The sequence below is a fragment of the Micropterus dolomieu genome, linkage group LG11 (assembly GCF_021292245.1).
Source record: "Micropterus dolomieu isolate WLL.071019.BEF.003 ecotype Adirondacks linkage group LG11, ASM2129224v1, whole genome shotgun sequence".
Classification (NCBI taxonomy): Eukaryota; Metazoa; Chordata; class Actinopteri; order Centrarchiformes; family Centrarchidae; genus Micropterus; species Micropterus dolomieu.
In genome coordinates, this window is record NC_060160.1 from 20,867,565 (window position 1) to 20,884,995 (window position 17,431).

The 17,431-nt window shown below is 41.8% G+C and overlaps 1 protein-coding gene and 1 long non-coding RNA gene across 3 annotated transcripts in view; both read left to right on the plus strand.

The window, feature by feature from the left end:
- The window catches only part of clic4 (chloride intracellular channel 4), a 21,905-nt gene extending 20,113 nt beyond the window's left edge, over positions 1-1,792 (plus strand). The window contains exon 7 of the mRNA XM_046061709.1: positions 955-1,792. The gene's annotated coding sequence lies outside the window, so the exon portion shown is untranslated. The remainder of the gene's footprint in view (positions 1-954) is intronic.
- A 3,703-nt stretch (positions 1,793-5,495) lies between these two features.
- On the plus strand, positions 5,496-16,896 carry LOC123979040. 2 transcript variants are annotated; one of them, XR_006827125.1, is made up of 3 exons: positions 5,496-5,808; positions 11,116-11,240; positions 14,942-16,896. It is a non-coding gene; the product is annotated as an uncharacterized LOC123979040 (long non-coding RNA). The 2 variants fall into 2 exon arrangements; XR_006827124.1 differs by lacking the exon at positions 14,942-16,896 and adding an exon at positions 11,487-13,724.
- The last annotated feature ends 535 nt before the right edge of the window (positions 16,897-17,431 follow it).

The window sequence follows — 17,431 nt, forward strand, 5'->3', positions numbered from 1 at the left end:
CACACACACACACACACACACACACACACACACACACACACACACACACACACACACACACACACACACACACACACACACACACACACACCCCGACACTACCCCCTGCCCAGCACAGGGACTTATTTGCTCCTTCACGAGAAAGAAATAAACAAAAAACTCTGGACTTCTTTTCCTTCTCTCCTCATCTAGAGCGAACCCCAATGCATGAATCCTGCTCTGTCTTTTTTTGTTCATTTGTTCCTCTCCATTCTCTCCAATTTTTATGGAGACCTCCTTTAGTTGATTCAGCAAAGGCCACCTTGTTGCACCTTTCATCATTAATTGCTTTTGTTATTCATTTGCTGACGAATGTTAAGAAACGGTGAGGCGTCGAAGTAGCAGCCAGACATGTGCATCAACACTTATCAACGTTGGGAGCCACGTCAAACACTTTCCCTGATAAGTGACCTTCAAGCTGACCTTCTCTCTGCATGCATTGGAGAGTTCACATGCTGCTGTCTGTTTAATTCTGAAATCGCTTTTTCTAGGATTGCTGAGCACTGAGGAGAAAGCTCCCCCCCTTGTCTTTTGGCTTAAGAGGCGTTGTAAACAGTGTTGAAGCGTCAGTGTTTTTGGCTGAAGTCTGACAGGTTTAAGTAGGAGCTGAAGCTAATCCAAACCTGAGTGGTTGACATATCAAGTGCTTTATTTTTAATGTTAAGCTGTTTCAAATAAATCAGAATAATTGTAACTGCAGGTAAAGCTACCTGGCATCCATGCTCTGATCTCGTCATTGCCTCAAATAGGCAAAAGTCTTGTAGCTTAGCTCCGTAGAATTTGAAGGGACTTTCCTGTACCGGCTGCAGAAGTAACAACTCAGGAAAAATTCTAACCTGAGATCTAAGAAGTATCCAACCGTATGTAGCTTACAGATGTATACAAGTCTAGACCAGCCTTTTTGTTAATCATCACATTGCCATATAAAATGTTTAGACACTGACACACTGAGCAGACTTTCTTTTATGAAGCATGAAGGAAGTCTTCACTTTGGTCGTGCTAACTGTAGCAGTAGTTTGGAATACACATGGCAGACCAAAAAGGGGCACCATATTCTGGTCTCACTGGATAGGATGACTCCGGCTATATGTAAGCAAATTAAGTGTGGTTTTTTTGTTTTTGTTTTTTTTTTTAAAGGGGGGGGAGAGGAAGAAAAAACCACACACACTTACTGTTTCCTTCTCCATAGTAGACGGAATGAAGGACGCTAATGTGCAGTCAGGCACCAGGAAAGGCGACACTAAAGATATTTATGAAAAAATGTATTGAAGAGAGTAGCAATGAGGTGAATACGTGGTTGGTCACTTTTCTCTTCCGTATGTAGATTGATCTGAGGTAGTGAATGTATGTTATGATACAGTAGCTCCAAAAGTGCTTTAGCACGGGTAAAGCAAAATCTGTTTTCTCCCGTTTGCCATGTTTTTCAGACACTTGTTATGAAGCGAATTTGATAAAAAAAAAAAAAACAAGAATTGTAAATATTTGTTTTGAATTTTCAGAATTCAATGTGTAAATTTTATACATTTCATCATAATTTTGAGGAAGACACACCTGCTTGGATTTTAATTCTAGATCAACCATCTCCTTTTTGCCTTACTTGTTTTTCTCTGCAGATGTTTTGAAGGAAGGTTTTTCAGAGATGATTTCATTACAACATAAGTGTGGCGTTGTACAAAGAAAATATCCAAGCTATGTCATGGCTTTTTTTTTTAACAATATTGACTGAATTGAAATAAACTTCTTTTTGGCTTTCTGACTTGTGTTTTTGTATAGGCCTTTAGTGTTATTTTAAGTATCTTGTCATTCACTATAAGAGACTGGGCTGCCTTGGGCCCTCAATTCTAGGCACTGTTTGGATGGTTTTAGATTATCCAAATGTTCATGGCCCATACCAATATCCCATAGCAATCTGAGCGAGTTCCCCCTTCACATTTAAGATTAGTAAGAGACCTAACATCCAAGAATACCAGTGACCAAAAAGAGGCTTCCTATGGTCATCACTCAGTTTGAGTGGCTTAAACCGGCTCTGTTGCATAAACTGCCCAGCTTATGAAATGGAACTGTTATCCAGCCTTTTTATTTTTAGCCTTTAACTTTACAGTTAAGCTTGAAGGTTCTTTCCTGACCAGTTTGACAAAGAAAGCTCTCAATATTAGTTCCAACTTACTTGTTTCCAAAGCTTTTAAAACACATCTTGTGGCCATCTGCAGTTGTAGAGATGACAAATGGCTGACTACAGCGCCTGTGGGACACCACGCATTGGACAATGTAATGAGAGGTTTTTGTAAAAATTCCTTACTTTAAAGGTCTCATCTGTGGATTGAACATTAGCGCCATATTTTCCTGGTCTGCCATTTTAGCTACTTTTTTCTGGATGCTTTGAGATGCTGAATGTGACAGTTTGAGATTTTTGTTGCCCTGCATATCCAATACTCATGTACAGTAGCAGGAAAAAAGTATGTGAACCCTTTGGAATTACCTGGATTTCTGCATAAATTGGTCATAAAATGTGATCTGATCTTCATCTAAGTCACAACAATAGACAAACACAGTCTGCTTAAACAAATACCACACAATTATGTTTTCATGTTTTTATCGAATACACCGTGTAAACGTTCACAGTGCAGGTGGGAAAAGTATGTCAACTCTTGGATTTAATAACTGGTTGACCCTCCTTTGACAGCAAAAACCTCCACCAAAGGTTTCCTGTAGTTGCAGATCAGACCGGAATATTCTTGGGATGTGTGGTGTGAATCGCTCTCTTGAGGTCATGCCACAGCATCTCAGTCGGGTTGTGGTCAGGAGTCTGGGCCCAGGTTTACGCAGACGTTTTGAATTGGTGTTACTGATGGCATTAATGACGGCTCTGTTCTATTAGAGTGTCTTAGTGAGCCAACATACACAATGACAGGACCCTAAAACTGAAGCATCTAAATGGAATTCAGCCATCATTAATTTTATTTACACCTGTGACCTGTCCAAATGCCCTGCAATGGACTGGCGACCTGTCCAGGGTGAAAAGAACTTATTAGTAAAGGTGCTATATTTTCTAAATTCCTAAATGTAATTTCTTGAAAATGACATAAATCTGGATTTATCATGTCATATTATTTCATTTGATCTGCTAACACTGTCTTAAAAAACAGGTGTGTGTCAGTACAGGGGAAAATACATACAGTATTTAGGCCATTTGTACCTGCAGCGTAAACACAACCTAAATAGCCGACAGAGGGGCCCGGGTACCTTGAGGGACCTCCATGAGCTCCTCAACAAACACAAAAAGGGGACATTTCACTCTTTAAAAGTATAATCAATGCAAAAATTTATTATTTTAGGGAATGTTTTTGGGAAGCGTTGCATTCCTGTACTATAACATCAGCATTAGAAATATCTCATATTTGGGTTTCTTTCTTTGCACTCTATTGTTAGCCACTGTTTCAGAAATACGGATAACTTTGGGAACCCCTGGGCAAAAGCATGTTTGTTTACTGCTCTCCGTCTCCAAGGAATGTCTCGTGTGTGTCCACCCACTGTGGGCTCCACCTCCCCCTGATGACACCCTCTGGCTGTCAGCTTGATGATGTTTTTCAGCCAATTCCCTACTGTTCTGAAGCACAAACAAGTCTATTCTGCAGGGCTGATTGCAGCCAAAGTTTCGCAAGAGAAGGGGAGAAAAAGGTGTGGGGGCGTACAGTTTTTGGATGCTCTCCAGATCATTAAAGTGTCATGTTTCAGCCACACACATTCTCTACTCCCTTACTGGTGTACACTAAGACATGGCCTCCACTTGTAATTCACAGGGAGGAAATCCACCCAGACGCAAACAGACAGTGTGTGTGTGTTGTGTGTATGCGTCTGTCAGTGTGAGGTAAGAGAATACACAACAAGGCTGGCTATTATTCAGACCACACACTCATTACAAGCAGGGTGAGTGTATTAGTGTAATTGGGTAATGAAGGTGAGTATTGTTTCTCAAACATGTTGACTGTGTGTGTGTGTTTAAAGAGCAGGGCTATATTACACACCATGAGAGGGAGCCAACATGTCAGCTAAGCTATGAACACAGATTACAGTGACAGTTGTTTCCTTGGATTTTTCTTTGTCAGGATGAGAAGAACGTGACGCCTTGATATCATTTTTGCTATCGTGCTTTTATTTTAACAGGTAAATCCATCAGCTGTGTGTTTTTCTCTACCAAGTAGCTCAGCGGAACCTTTTCTGTTTGGCATCAACTCTTTCTCTGCAGCGCCAGTTCAGTTTGCAGGTTTCACACAACACCCATTTATACAGCTGGCTAAATATTTACACTGGTAAAGTAGCTCGCTCAAGGGTACACAGTGATATCCCAACTGGGTTTTGGACCTACAATGTGTGAACCTTCTTTGCATATGGACTCTGTGCACCTGACAGTTGATGTGGCTACATAGGTTGCTTTGTATTTAGTTAACCCTGTTGATTGACAGCACAAAGGCCTATTTATATATATGAGTGATGGCTGCAAGAATATTAGGATTCTCTCAATTTGAAAATAATATGTTTGTTAAATATATATTTATATTTCTAATTTGCCCATTTTTATTTCATTCATACACATTATGTCATGACAGTTTAAAATTAAAGGAAAGGATGAATGTTCTGTGGATGCCATTTTCACGGCTACTGTTTGTTTTTATAAAGATATTTGATTTTAGATATTAGATTTAAGTTATTTTAAGATATATAAGCCACAAGTACCATTAATGCTGGGCTTTTTAGTGTTTTTAGAGAAGGTGGACATTACATTTACATTTACTCATTTGGCAGATGCTTTTAACCAAAGCATACAAGCATCAATAAAGCATCAATACAGAGGGTTACAAACAATATTTTGAAGTAGGTATGCAAATACATAAATTTTTAGCTTCTAAATGATAAATATTTTTAATTTTAAAAAAGTTGGAGGGCTAAAAGGATTATTGGATCCCAACCTTTCTGGGACTATAACAAAGCAGCATCTACTTGTTATTTGTTTATGGATTATGATCAAGTCAAACAAAGATTGCCCCACCCCACCCCATTCTGTATTTTGAGAGACCTTTAGAGACCTTATTGAGGTAATTCTATTTTGTAATTCATACAAATTATAAGGAAACATCTTACCTTTTAAAAATTTTTTATAAGTTTGTGTATCATAAATAACCCCCCCTTCCATCCTGCTAGTCCAGACCACCAGGTAAGGAACCAAAAGCCTGTGGTCATGGAAGTTTTCATTTCCTATTTTTCAATTACAACCAATTAAAATTCAAATTAGGAAACATATCTGATGTCAAGATGTTGAAGCAAAATAAAAGGTTTTCAGCTGTCTAAACACGTTATGAAGCAGCTGCACTTGTGTGACTTGTAAATTAACTAATAACGGCTATAAATAATGGCTGTGTTCCACTCAGGTGTGACGGTGTAAGAGCTTGGTATTTCAGGCTACGTGCTGGTTCAGGGGCAGGATACTGGCACACATGAATGGAACCAAACCGTAATTAATGTTATTAGTTTCTCCTGCGCCTTCTCTGCAATGAGAAGTCATAATGTTTGCTAGAGAAAGGGTTTAAATAATTGATATGACACCATTATAATTGCGCAGTTGTTATGGAATAGTAGCTCCTTAATGTGGTTAATGTTCAAAACCAGCTGTTAATGTGACTCAAACAGCTAATGAGCCAATCAGAACCAAGCAGCAGTAGAGAAAGTCTATGGTGAAAACAGAGCAGCTGCTAGCTTGGGACAGACCACACGGTGAGTTGTTGTTGGGTAAGTTAGCGGTGAAGTTCAGGCATTTCTGCCAGACTACAGTACTGCAGACCTCACAGCCCCCATAATGCTTTCCATGCCCTTTATCTACTCTTTACATCTCCAGCAATGTTGGCCTTTTTCCGAAAATATGTTGGCATGTGCTCGCGCCCTTCTCAATACTCGTCGTCTGCGACTAGTTAGCAAGAGCGCCGAGGGTATGTTGATCCTCCCAACAAGGTGTATTTTTCTTGCCAAACATCTTCAAGTCGTACAAGCTGTCATTGACCCATCATCTTGTATGTCTTTTTTGGCAGCTGCTGAGGCTTTTTTTGTCTGGTGGCATGTAGTTACTCATGGCTAGGCCTATATATAGTGATAGCTCTGAAAACACATCAGTATGTTAAGAGTGATGCGGAGTGGCACACTGGAGGAAAGCATGAAACTCGAGAATATTCCTGTATGTTTGGTGTGTCTGACTCTGAATGGGGTTCAAGTACACTGAATGTAAATAGTTTGGGAATATATCCGGTTTCAAGACTCGAACAAATGGTGCATTTTAAAGTGTCTGTTCACCCAAATTACAAAATATTTTCCTCATTTCTTGTGATGTAGACTAGACATTAGCCTCAGATTTCTGCCTCCACTCCAATACAATGCACGTGATAATGATTTTTTTTGTGGTACTCTCATCACAAATCACATAAAACCACAACAGCTAACATATCTTTACATAAACAGCGTCCTTTACACAGAACTATGACTAGCAGCGGTGGACAAAGTTTTCGAGATCTTTAATTTGGTAGCAAAATCACCCTGTGAAACTACTGCAGGTAAACTCCTACATTTAAAGTAAAAGTAGATATTTACTGTAAGCAAAATGTACATAAATTGTCTTCATCCAGAAAATAGTCATAGGCTACATATAGTATACAGTGCACACTGCCTCTGTGACAAACACTCACTCATTATTTTTAAGAACTGTAAGGATCCAACATTTCATTTCATAGTGGAGTTCATTGTGGCATCAGCCATCCAATCGACTGCCAGACCACCGAGTAACAGCCTGGCTTATCTGCCCCGCTCCAGTGCCCGCAGTCAACAAGTCAGGGTGGGTTTTGTGTGCTCATATTGTTTATTTTAGCCCTCATTAAAATGTGGTGGGGTGGCTGTCTCTCTCCAGGGCTCGGTGGCTACTGTGGTGGGGAGATAGGGAGCTGTGGTGGACCCCCTTGGGCGGCCCACAGAAAGCTGCCTCACTCCTTTCCCCTGCTTGCCACTCACCCCATCTGGGCCCTGCTGTCACACCCTGTGGCAGAGCTGCGGTTAACTGCGGCTGTTGGCTGGTAAAGAGGCACAGTGAGGGTTCAAGGATACAAATTCGAGGAAAGTGCCATTCACCATAATTACCACTAGAGGGTACTCAGCCACAGTGAGCTACAAGAGGGTGACCTCTCAAAGCTGGCACTGACTAGTCTCCCAGGGGTTTGTTCTTATCTCCTTTACAGGGTCAGCACTTTTTCACAGGAAGCATGAGGGAGGTTGTGTGTGGATGGGGAATCAGGAGAAATGTGTATCTTAAAAGTTAAGTGTTTTTTTTAATTTTTTTTGTTTCCAAGATTAAAAGGGGAACTGAGTCCTTGTCAGCTGTGTACTTAAAAGACACCTTGTGATGTCAGGTATTTCATGCCTCCAGCGGCCTTTGTCCAGGTTGTTTGGTCTCTTTATAAGACTACAATAGAGGCCTGTTTTATTTTGTCTGTGACTGAAAAACTATTAGACATAAAAGACTTTGCTCTGTCAGAGCCACACCCCCACCTTAGCTCCCCACAGAGGAGGATTTACCTTGCAGTTCATGTTATGTTAGTGTGTCAAAGCCTGTGGCGAATATCTGTCTGGTATGTGGTGAATTATTGCCGTGTCTGTGCGCTTGTGCATGTGTGTAATACTGGGTCTCTGTGTATTTTCATAAGGAAACTATACTCCTGTTGTTCCTTTTTTAAAAAAGAATCAGGAAACGTCTGTTGGGTGTGCTGATAATCCCAGGTGTGTGTATATGTGTGTGCACAAGAGACGGTGTGCGTGAATGTCTTTGTGCTAAAGTGAACTAGCAGGTTCCCTTTCAGAGCCATATAGCACATCTAGGGGGAGAGAGAGTGAGAGGAGGTCTTTGAAGTTTTTGGTTCTGCCATCCGTCTCCAGCTCACTGGCTTTTCTTTTCATGCCAGCCACTGCAGAGGCCAGACCTGTGAAGGAGAAATGCCCCAACTGGCTCCTCCCTGCCATGTCGTCATGGTGAAATGACAACAGACTACACTCATGTGCCCCTTTTGACACTAAAGCTCCTCTCTGTTTTGATTTTGGCTTTTGTTCTGTCTGTGCTGTTTTAAAACAGCTGTCAGAAGTGCACAACCAAGATGCTCGACATTACAGTAGAAACAACTGCTTAGAGCAAAAGGCAGTTAACTCGCAGCCAACGTGAATGCACATATCCGATTTGCACACACTGCAGGTGCTGGCCCTCCGTTCCTGGTTTCTCTCTCATCTAAACCGAAGTGTCTCCTTTACTTGCCAACAGCCATAAAGGATGCTGTGATTTTCAGCTTTAACACTGGAGGAGGAAAGGAGGGGGAGAATAGAGGAGATATATTGATTGCCCTTAGCTGCTCCTTCATAGCCTGTGTGCATGGTTTGTGTTGGCTAAGCCCTCTAGTCTAATGGCTTTTAGACTTCCATTAGATCGTTGCAGGCAGTGTGGTTTAAGTAAGTAACAAAAGGCTCTGTCAGAATGCTTTAAGCGTTAAAAAGACAGCCAGTGTTACTTCTATAGCCTGTCAGCTAATCAGGAACGCACAAGTCGAGATCACAAAAGCCAAAAGGCTGGTTCACTGTCGTCATTTTCAGCGCCCCCTTGGCTGTGCTGTTTTTTTGGTAAGCCCCGAGCCGGATTAAATATTAGACTTTTGGGAATTTGTTCAATTGAGCAGTGAAAGCTGGGGCTCACTCACCCCGTAAACTTACAGTGTCCCTGGTAAAAGTCCCATCTCACACTGACAGACGTGTGAAGAAGTGCCAGGAGTTCTGAACATTTGTATAGTTCACTTAACGAGGAGAGACCTATGGCTCAATACTGGGGAAAGGGAATGGGGTTAGAAGTATATCGTTATGTGTTATTTGGCAACAGAACCGCAGGCCTCAACTACCATGAAAGACAAGTCTGTTGGGTTTTGGGGAATTTTTTTTGTTGTTATGCTGTATTCTGGTTCTGCTTCTAAAGCCATCTTGTTTTTATAAAAGTTGTTTATTAGGAGCAAGGTCCTTCTCTTTTGCAGAGGAAGGCGATGTGGCCTACACTGTTTCAAATGGCTGTAATTATCGGGTAGGTCTGGTTTTGATGTGACACTGGCATTTTGATATTCAGAGATGCTACACATATCTATGTCTATGTTTATTTATTTTTTTTTATTTTTTTTACCAGTCTGGTGTGTGTGTGTGTGTGTGTGTGTGTGTGTGTGTGTGTGTGTGCTGTCGCACTGACCCATTTTACCCAACAACTCTTCTGCTTTCTGGATATTGTGTGGTGTGTACCCCCCCCCCCGCCGTCTGTTTAATGCCACTGTGTCCCTGCAATCCCTCAAAGTCCTGGGCTTTAATGCATCGGTTACCGTATTTTTCCACGGAGATGACTGTCGCTTGCCGGGAAGGCTGCATGCTGTGTGTATGTGCGTGCATGCACTTGTGCCACTTTTGGAAAGGCCCCTGTGTTCTCTCTACCCCAGCGCTCGAGCTACGGATGCCTCCTGGGTCCGTTTCTCCTGCGGCTGGACCACATTACCCCAGGATCTTGCTTTGGTTGGAAGCGTGTCTGTTTTTTTTTCCATCCATCATAAAGAAGACAAACTCCTCTACTGTCTCCCCATCCTATGTTAACAAGCTGTGCTTGGCCCTGGACTCACCATAACAGGTCCTGCTCTGGGTTGCTGCTGGTTACAGTTAAAATCAACACCTCTACCTCAGACTGAAACTTTTCAATATGTAGATCCAGTTTCCACCATGCGATCAGGTGGTGAGTGCCTATAGTACTAAACTCTCTCACCTTTAGGGGCCCCTAACCATGGCCTGTAAGGGCCATTAATTAGCTGAAAAGTTGTAGATTTCAATCTCAGTGCTTATAGACTAGATCCAATTTGACATTATGCAATAATATGATTGGTCACCTCCCCTCTCATCTGTTCTCTATCCTTACACTGGTGCATTAGTGCACCATCAGTGCCACCTGAGGCATATCTCAGAGCTGCTCTCAGACCAGGACACATCTAGACTGGCATCATATTGGCTAGTTGCTCTTTGGTCTGCCAACCAAGCAGGAAACAATAGAAGGCCAGAACAATGAGCTGGCTGTAGATCAGTAGGGTCCCCTTGGCCTCTCCCAGACGCTACGTCTTATTTCCTTTTTGATTACTCACGCCTGCCTGATGAGCGGCACACTCACACTCCTCTCTGTCTGCCTGCCCATGAGAGTAAAGAAAAGGCTTTTTGTAGGAGACTGGTTTTGATTTGGAAGTTGGAATGCTTTTGTGATAATGTCGCAAGATTTGTTGGCAGAAGTTTGATAGATCTGTGTGAGGCAAAAGGAGAGTTATGCGGTGTGTATGCTCATGATTCAGACACATTAAGGCATCAGAAACTACATTTCTGAATATTGTGTGGCTGAATGTGTTGGTGTGCCTTTCTGTGCTGACTTATGACCATTTTCACTGATGGGCTTCCAGGATTTGCCCATAAACAGCCTTTAAACGAGGGAATAGTAGCGCTGGCACTGAAGTCCAAACTGGATTGCCACCCAAGTGTGCAGATTGTCTGCTGTGGGCCGGGTCCCTTTGCTTGGCCCTCACTAGCTTACACCACTGCTCGCCCCTCCACCCCCTCACCACCAGGCCGGAGGTAGGAAATCAAACCAATTACGGTTGTATTTAAAGAAAATTGGAGCAGGGCCGGAAAAGTGGGGTCATTTCCAAAAACCACAAAAAGAAAACTGCAGGGCCACTCTTTTGCAAATACAGAGTGACTGTGGAGCAGAATAAAATGGCACTTCTCGGAAAACAGAAGGAAAAATCTCTTGATTTAGTGTATAAGAAATAAGTATCTTATCTAAATATCACATCTAGAGGCCTTCGTATACCTTACCAAAAAATGATATAATTCCTTTTTTGTTCTCAAAAATCTGTTTCTGTGAGTGAGATTGATGGGTTTTGCTCCCTGATGGACTCGTTTGATGGATGATTTTTAAGAACTGACTTTGTTTATGTTCAGGTCTGCCATGCCCTGCTGTGAGTGGCCTGCCAGAACGCCGCACCTCATAATATGGCTGAATATTCCAAGACGTCCCAGAGCCCAAATCCTCCTTGGCTCGCTCTGCCGCTGCAGCCCCTGCTGAGGTACAGTATAGGGCCTCTCATAAAGCACAAACACCTGTGGGCTTCAAACTGGGGGAGGATAAAGTATTTGCATGCATGTGCATGATCCTTTGGCTTGAGTGTGTCACAGTCTGGGGCCATCTTTACAGCCAGAAACTTGGCTGGGATCAGTGTTGTAATTGCCACCCCTGATCTGATGTCTTCTCTCTGTTTTACCTCTCTCCCCCTCTGTCTCTCTCTGATCCTCCTCCTCGTGTCATCTCTCAGGAAAACCCCCTCATTACCAGGCCCTGAATGTAAATGCTTCATTTTCCATCCCCCCACAAACCCTCTTTGTTCCACGGGCCATTTGGCTGTTATATTTCAGCACTTAAAAGTAATTATTCCTAAATATGAATGCTCCCTAACAGACGTCGCCAGACACTCAAGAGATATATTTCTTCCTTCATCTTTCCCTCTGCCTCATGGGCAAAAACAAAAGGAGGAGAAATCAAGGTGTCTGGTGTCTATACATCAACACACATAAGGCATTCTGCTGCATGGATGTGTGTAAATTCATACACACACAAATACCCGATGATATGACTTTTGTCTGTGCAGGTGCATGCACAGAAAAGAAAAACACACACACAAACTGTTTACTTCACACGCACACACCATAAAGAGTGTAAGATGATCTCCCATTAAGGATGAAAACAAACCAGTGAGTGGGAGGTGTCCCCCGAGGAAATCCATAGTCACTATAGTGGAACCATGGAACCATGGGAACTGGTTAGCAGAGGCCTGCGGGCCAGCCACGGCCAGACACGGGGGTGTGTAATGCTACCACACACACACACACACACACACACACACAGAGTGCAGTTTGGACAGAAAAACCAAAGCATTGGCTTTTAGTCACTTCACCTGTCTAACCATAACAATATATGATACTTTGTTGGTTGTCAGCAGTAGCTTGATTTATTCAGCGTGGACTTTGATGACCTTAATGACGATGTTTACGATCAAAGTGCCAAAATAGCAACAACAATAAAACTGATTGTTTCGGAAAGAGTGAGGATATAAGAAAGATGACGACAGACACATTCTGGTGACGCTTGAGAGGATGAGGGAAAAGATGTTTTTAATGTTGTCGCTCTGTCTAACAGTTTATGGGTTAGCGGAGGCTGTAGGTCTGTGGTGCTTCAGTGGTTTTCACAGGTTTCTTTACAGCCACATGAGCGCTTACTGGTGAAATGTTATCTAGATTGGTGGTCCGATCTCAGTGACATTTACTCTTTCAACGGACAGAGAGTTAGAAATGAGTATCAAACAAGTGGCATACATTTATCTTTATTTGCTGCTTCCAAAGTAAAGAAAGGAAGGGATGATGCAAGCCTTTAATGGCCAGTCATGTTCCCACGTGATCCAAAACAGACTTGAGCAATCATCCTCATTTCACTCACTACGTGCGTACATGGATGAAAAAAGTAAGGGAGATAGAAAGATAGAAAGTGTGTATGTGAACCGGCAATTTAGCGTGTTCCCCTGCTTGAGCAGGAAGTGAACAGAGACCTCGTCCACAGGGATCCCTGTTTCCCCTTCTTGCACCCCTACCCCTCCACTCAGAACCCCACCGTGATGGGGGGGGCCTGGCAGAGAGCTACAGTGTGTGGTGTTTGTCCTTTTTGTGTGTGTGTGTGTGTGCGCGCATGTCAATTTCCTGTTTTATAGAGGAAGCAGTGTTCGCATGTACAGATCGTTATTCAGATTTTCTCTGTGAGGGGAAAAAAAGAAGAGAAGAAAAAAAAAAGTGTGTCAATTCTCATGAATCTGTATGGGAAACAACTAGCATTGTTTCTGGGAAGATGCCCTGCTCTCTTAGTAAAACCATGTTTTGCTTTACTGGTAATGTGCAAATGCAGTGTTTAAATCAAAATTTAAAAAGGCATGTCATTTCATTATTTCCAGTCAAAGAACAATTCTAAAACACTACCAGCTATCATCCCCTCATATAATATGTACTTTTTTTTTCTGCAACTAACTAATCAAATTAAGACCAGATTGGTTGGACACACAAAGCTGTGGTCATTATGCAATGTCAAGAATCTAAAGGGCATCTAAATGAAGGTTAGCTGTGGTCTCAGCCACAATATCCTCCAACCATGGTCTGGGACACAGGTACACCATACAGTCGCCTACTGGGTTTCAGCACAAATATGTATAAAGGCCTTCTTGTAGTTATGACTAATTTACATGTCTTGTTTTTTTTATATGACTCAGTTCAGCAGAAGATTGTTTAGAGAGTTTCCCTTTACTTATCTGCACTTTAAAGATGCTTCTTTGTATGACCACCACATAGTCAGTCAGGGTGTCTTGTGAAATACTTGGTATCACAGGTGCAAAAATAAAAGGAAAAGAAATACAAACATAGTACAAGCTACATAATCTGAACATTTGAAATAACAGTTGAAATAATTTCCAAAGTAGGGGGATGGAAAAATAAGAAATTATATTTCACTTCCAGTAGATATGTTTTTGATCAAATCTTATATTTTGATGCTAATTAATAAATGTTCCTTACAGAAAGACATTAATTGAAATAGGGAAAGGTGCACTGGAGATAAATGTAAACATCTCGCTTCCTTTTGAGACACTTTCACCCTTTTCAGTATAAACTTGATATTTAGGTTTAAAAAGGTTTATTTGTTTTCATATTTCATAGATTCTTAACTATGATTAGAAAATTTATTGTTTATTCTATAAATAGAAAATAGTGAAAATGCTTCTCACAATTTCATAAAATCAGGGTAAAACGACAAATCCTAACAACTGAGAAGCTGGAACCAGAGAATGTGAAAAATTATCTTGCAGTGCTGTTGAGACCAGGAGACCCAGCTTAAATGTACAGTTTGCCGTTTTCCAGATCATCGCACAGCAACTCTGTCTCACACGCGACGGTGACCTTAGAGTTATGGTGGTAGCGCTCTAGATTGACCTGATAGTGAGACTGTTTCTGCAAGTGCCTCTTGTAAGCTTTCAGTGATCCTCTGGGTCTCAACGGGAACCCAGTACTAGCCCCGTGGAGAGGTGCTCCACTGTGGGAACTAGGAGCTGCCTGGTGTATCGTAACACAGGGCGGTCTCTGTAGACCCAAGATGGATGAGAAACTACCTTCACTGGGATCCCTCTGAACTAGGAGACCCCTCTCTCTCTCTTTTTCTTCATCACTCCCTCCATATGCCGCTCCTTGTCAGCAAGGCAGCACTAGTCATCAGTGTGAGAACAGTTGCATCACAACTCTCGCGGTTTCTTAGCCCCTGGCCCCTGTGTTTCTCGGTCAATCTGTGGGAACCCTGATTTTTGGACGCTAGCCTCTGTTCCCACCACCAGTCTGGTTAGAAAATAGACTTTTGGTCATGTACCAGGCACCCAAACCGAGCCAGTTCTAGCCCGCTCCTTCTCACGGGTTTGGGGGAGGAGAGGTCAGCAGCTACAGAAGAGGCCCTAATGGGTTTCGTATGCAGGTACCGCAAAAGCGACACGGGATACTGTGCTCATGAGAAATGAGAGGGTTTTAACGATTCAGTGCTCTTTCCAAAACACACCCTCTCTGCACTCCCTTGTTCTCTCTCTCTCTCTCTCTCTGTCTCTGTCTCTCTCTCTCTCTCTCTCTGTCTCTCTCTCTCTGTCTCTCATATATTTGAATTTATAAATAGTGCTTTATTCTTTTCATCTTTCAGATTAATTGAAGATAAAGTTGTGTGACGGACAAGGCTCGATTTTGTTACAAGAAAAATCCTAAGACATTGTGCTGTTAATCAGAACAAATAACTGACTTCAGAGTATTTTTATTTTCTTCAATGGTGCTCATTGTTTTAGTGTTTCTGTCCTGTGACGTTCACAATCATGCTTCCAGTCCTCTTTATGTTTCATCCACTTAAAATGCAATTTTCTGTGTCGTCTTGTAAACCAATTCATCGCGCTTGTGCCTACAATTACATCCAGACAAGCAGCCTCCTCCAGGAAAACGTTTCCCATCTTTCCTGGAGAGTTACAATTTTCGGAAGAACAGCAGCATAGCGGGAACAGAGAGGAGATGATTTAAAAAAAGCAGCTCTGCTCATGTACGTCCACGATAAAGACAGAGCCAGATGAGAGCTCCTCTGCTCCCCACATGTGGAAAAGAGAGTCGGGTCTCAGAGTGTGTGAAGACAGCTGGAAAATTCCCTTGAGCCTGGACTAATTGAAAGCTTATCATCTTCCCTTTGTGCTTCCTGAGCGGTGGGGGATCAGCGAGGAGCGATGCAGAGAGCAACTCTGATGAGACCTGGAGGAGATAGTTGGGAATGTTTAAGATGGTGCAGATCTGTCATACACTCACACTGTGAAGTGGAGCTCGGGCTGTCCGGGTAGAGGGTGGTGTGAGATCTGTCAGCAGGGCTGTGTGTGTGTGTGAGTTCCTTGTGCGTGTGTGGAAATGCTTTGAGTGTGGAGAGTTAATTGAATACAGTGTGTGTCAAGGCTGCGTGTGTGCGTCCTGAGGCTTTGTTGTTCTGCCAACACTGCCCCCATAGAAGGCCTGACGCAGACACAGCAGAAGCCATACAGAAGGAAAGAAAGGAAAGAATTGAATGAGAAGAAAGGATGAAAGGGACGAGGAACGAGTATAGATACAGTGGAGAGCATAAACATGGAAAATAAAAGAGTGAATAATTTGAAGAAGAAAAACAAAGCCTTTAGAAGTGAAAGACCTTTCATGGTACATCAACAGGTGGCATTAGTTTAAAAGTGAAGAATCGTCGGTATTGTATTTCAGGCTAACCACATGAGACATCTGAAATCAGACCACCCCATAAGGTAGCATCTCAAGTGTTTAATCTTATAGCTCGACTTCAAATGGGCCAAACGGATGCCATCAGTGCCGCATAAATTAATAGCCGCATAGCTGGTAAAAAATAATGGCCGACATTCCATACTTCTCCTGTATTGTTTTTAACAAGTGACAACTTGCCAACGTGCGCTAACATGGAGGCTGCCAGGGCGGTGTTGGATTCCTGTGCTACACTTTATTTACCACCATGTACCACTGCGTTGACAGCTGAGGCATTTTCAAACCCATCAGAAGTCCGGGTAATTGCCAGCGAGATGCTCACTAATGGAAGAAAAGAGGATGATTATTAAAGGTGGTTATTGGGGAAAAACTACCAATCAACTGCCAGAGTTATGAGATGGAGGCAGTGGCATGTATGGCATTTATTGAAGAAGTTAGAAGAACAGAATTTGTTGGGTCAGAATGTGCTGGCATGACATTGGGTCCCATAAACATTTTTTTTTTCTGTCATTTGTCAGCTGATGTGATGATTCCTGGAGGTGAATTATGTCCTGTGCCTCCATGTTTAACGTTTTCACTCTCAACACCTCCCCCTTTTTAACCATAACATACCTCACAGTCCATACTTTTGAGCATTGAATTTCAAAATTAGAGAACTCTTGTGGTATGCAGTTGTTTTCATAGTAAAGCGAATAATGTAGAAGAATGTGGCCATAAATTAAATCTAATGTGGCTTTAACCTCAAAGAAAAAAGATGTCTTAACTCTCTCTTGGAGTTCTTTTAATTAAACTTTTTTTTTAAAGTAATTTATGAAATAAACAGCAGTTATGAACACAAAAGTGAGACATGGTTTTTTTTTTTTTTTTTTTAATTAAAATGATTAAAAACTACATTATCTGCAAACTTTACAAGCACTCAATATGGAAGCATTAACAATATCATTACAGACATAGATGAGATTCTTAAATTAACATATCAGTTTCAGATGTACATGCTTTGAGCAAGAAATGAAAGATGAAGATAAATTGACATTTTGGTATATGAAAAGGAAAAGGGGCATCTCTTTAAAAGAAAACAAAGTAACATTGTGCTCTTAATTCCAATATACAATAAAATACAACTCATGTGTACATTTTGGCTTCCTAGTTTTGCATAAAGAATGATAATAGAGATCAGTCAAGTCATGATCCATTTGCCACATCCCATCATCCTGACAGTATTACAGGCAGTTGTGAAGATCTTTGGTTGTTTTATTTTTAAGGAACCACACAAATATATAAATACACATGTGGTTTCTCTAGCTGCATGATTTTTGCCCATAATAAAGTAAGGTCTTCTACTATAAAAAGGCTCCAGAGGAGAAAGCAGGGAACATGCTTTCCTTCTAAGTCAAGATAT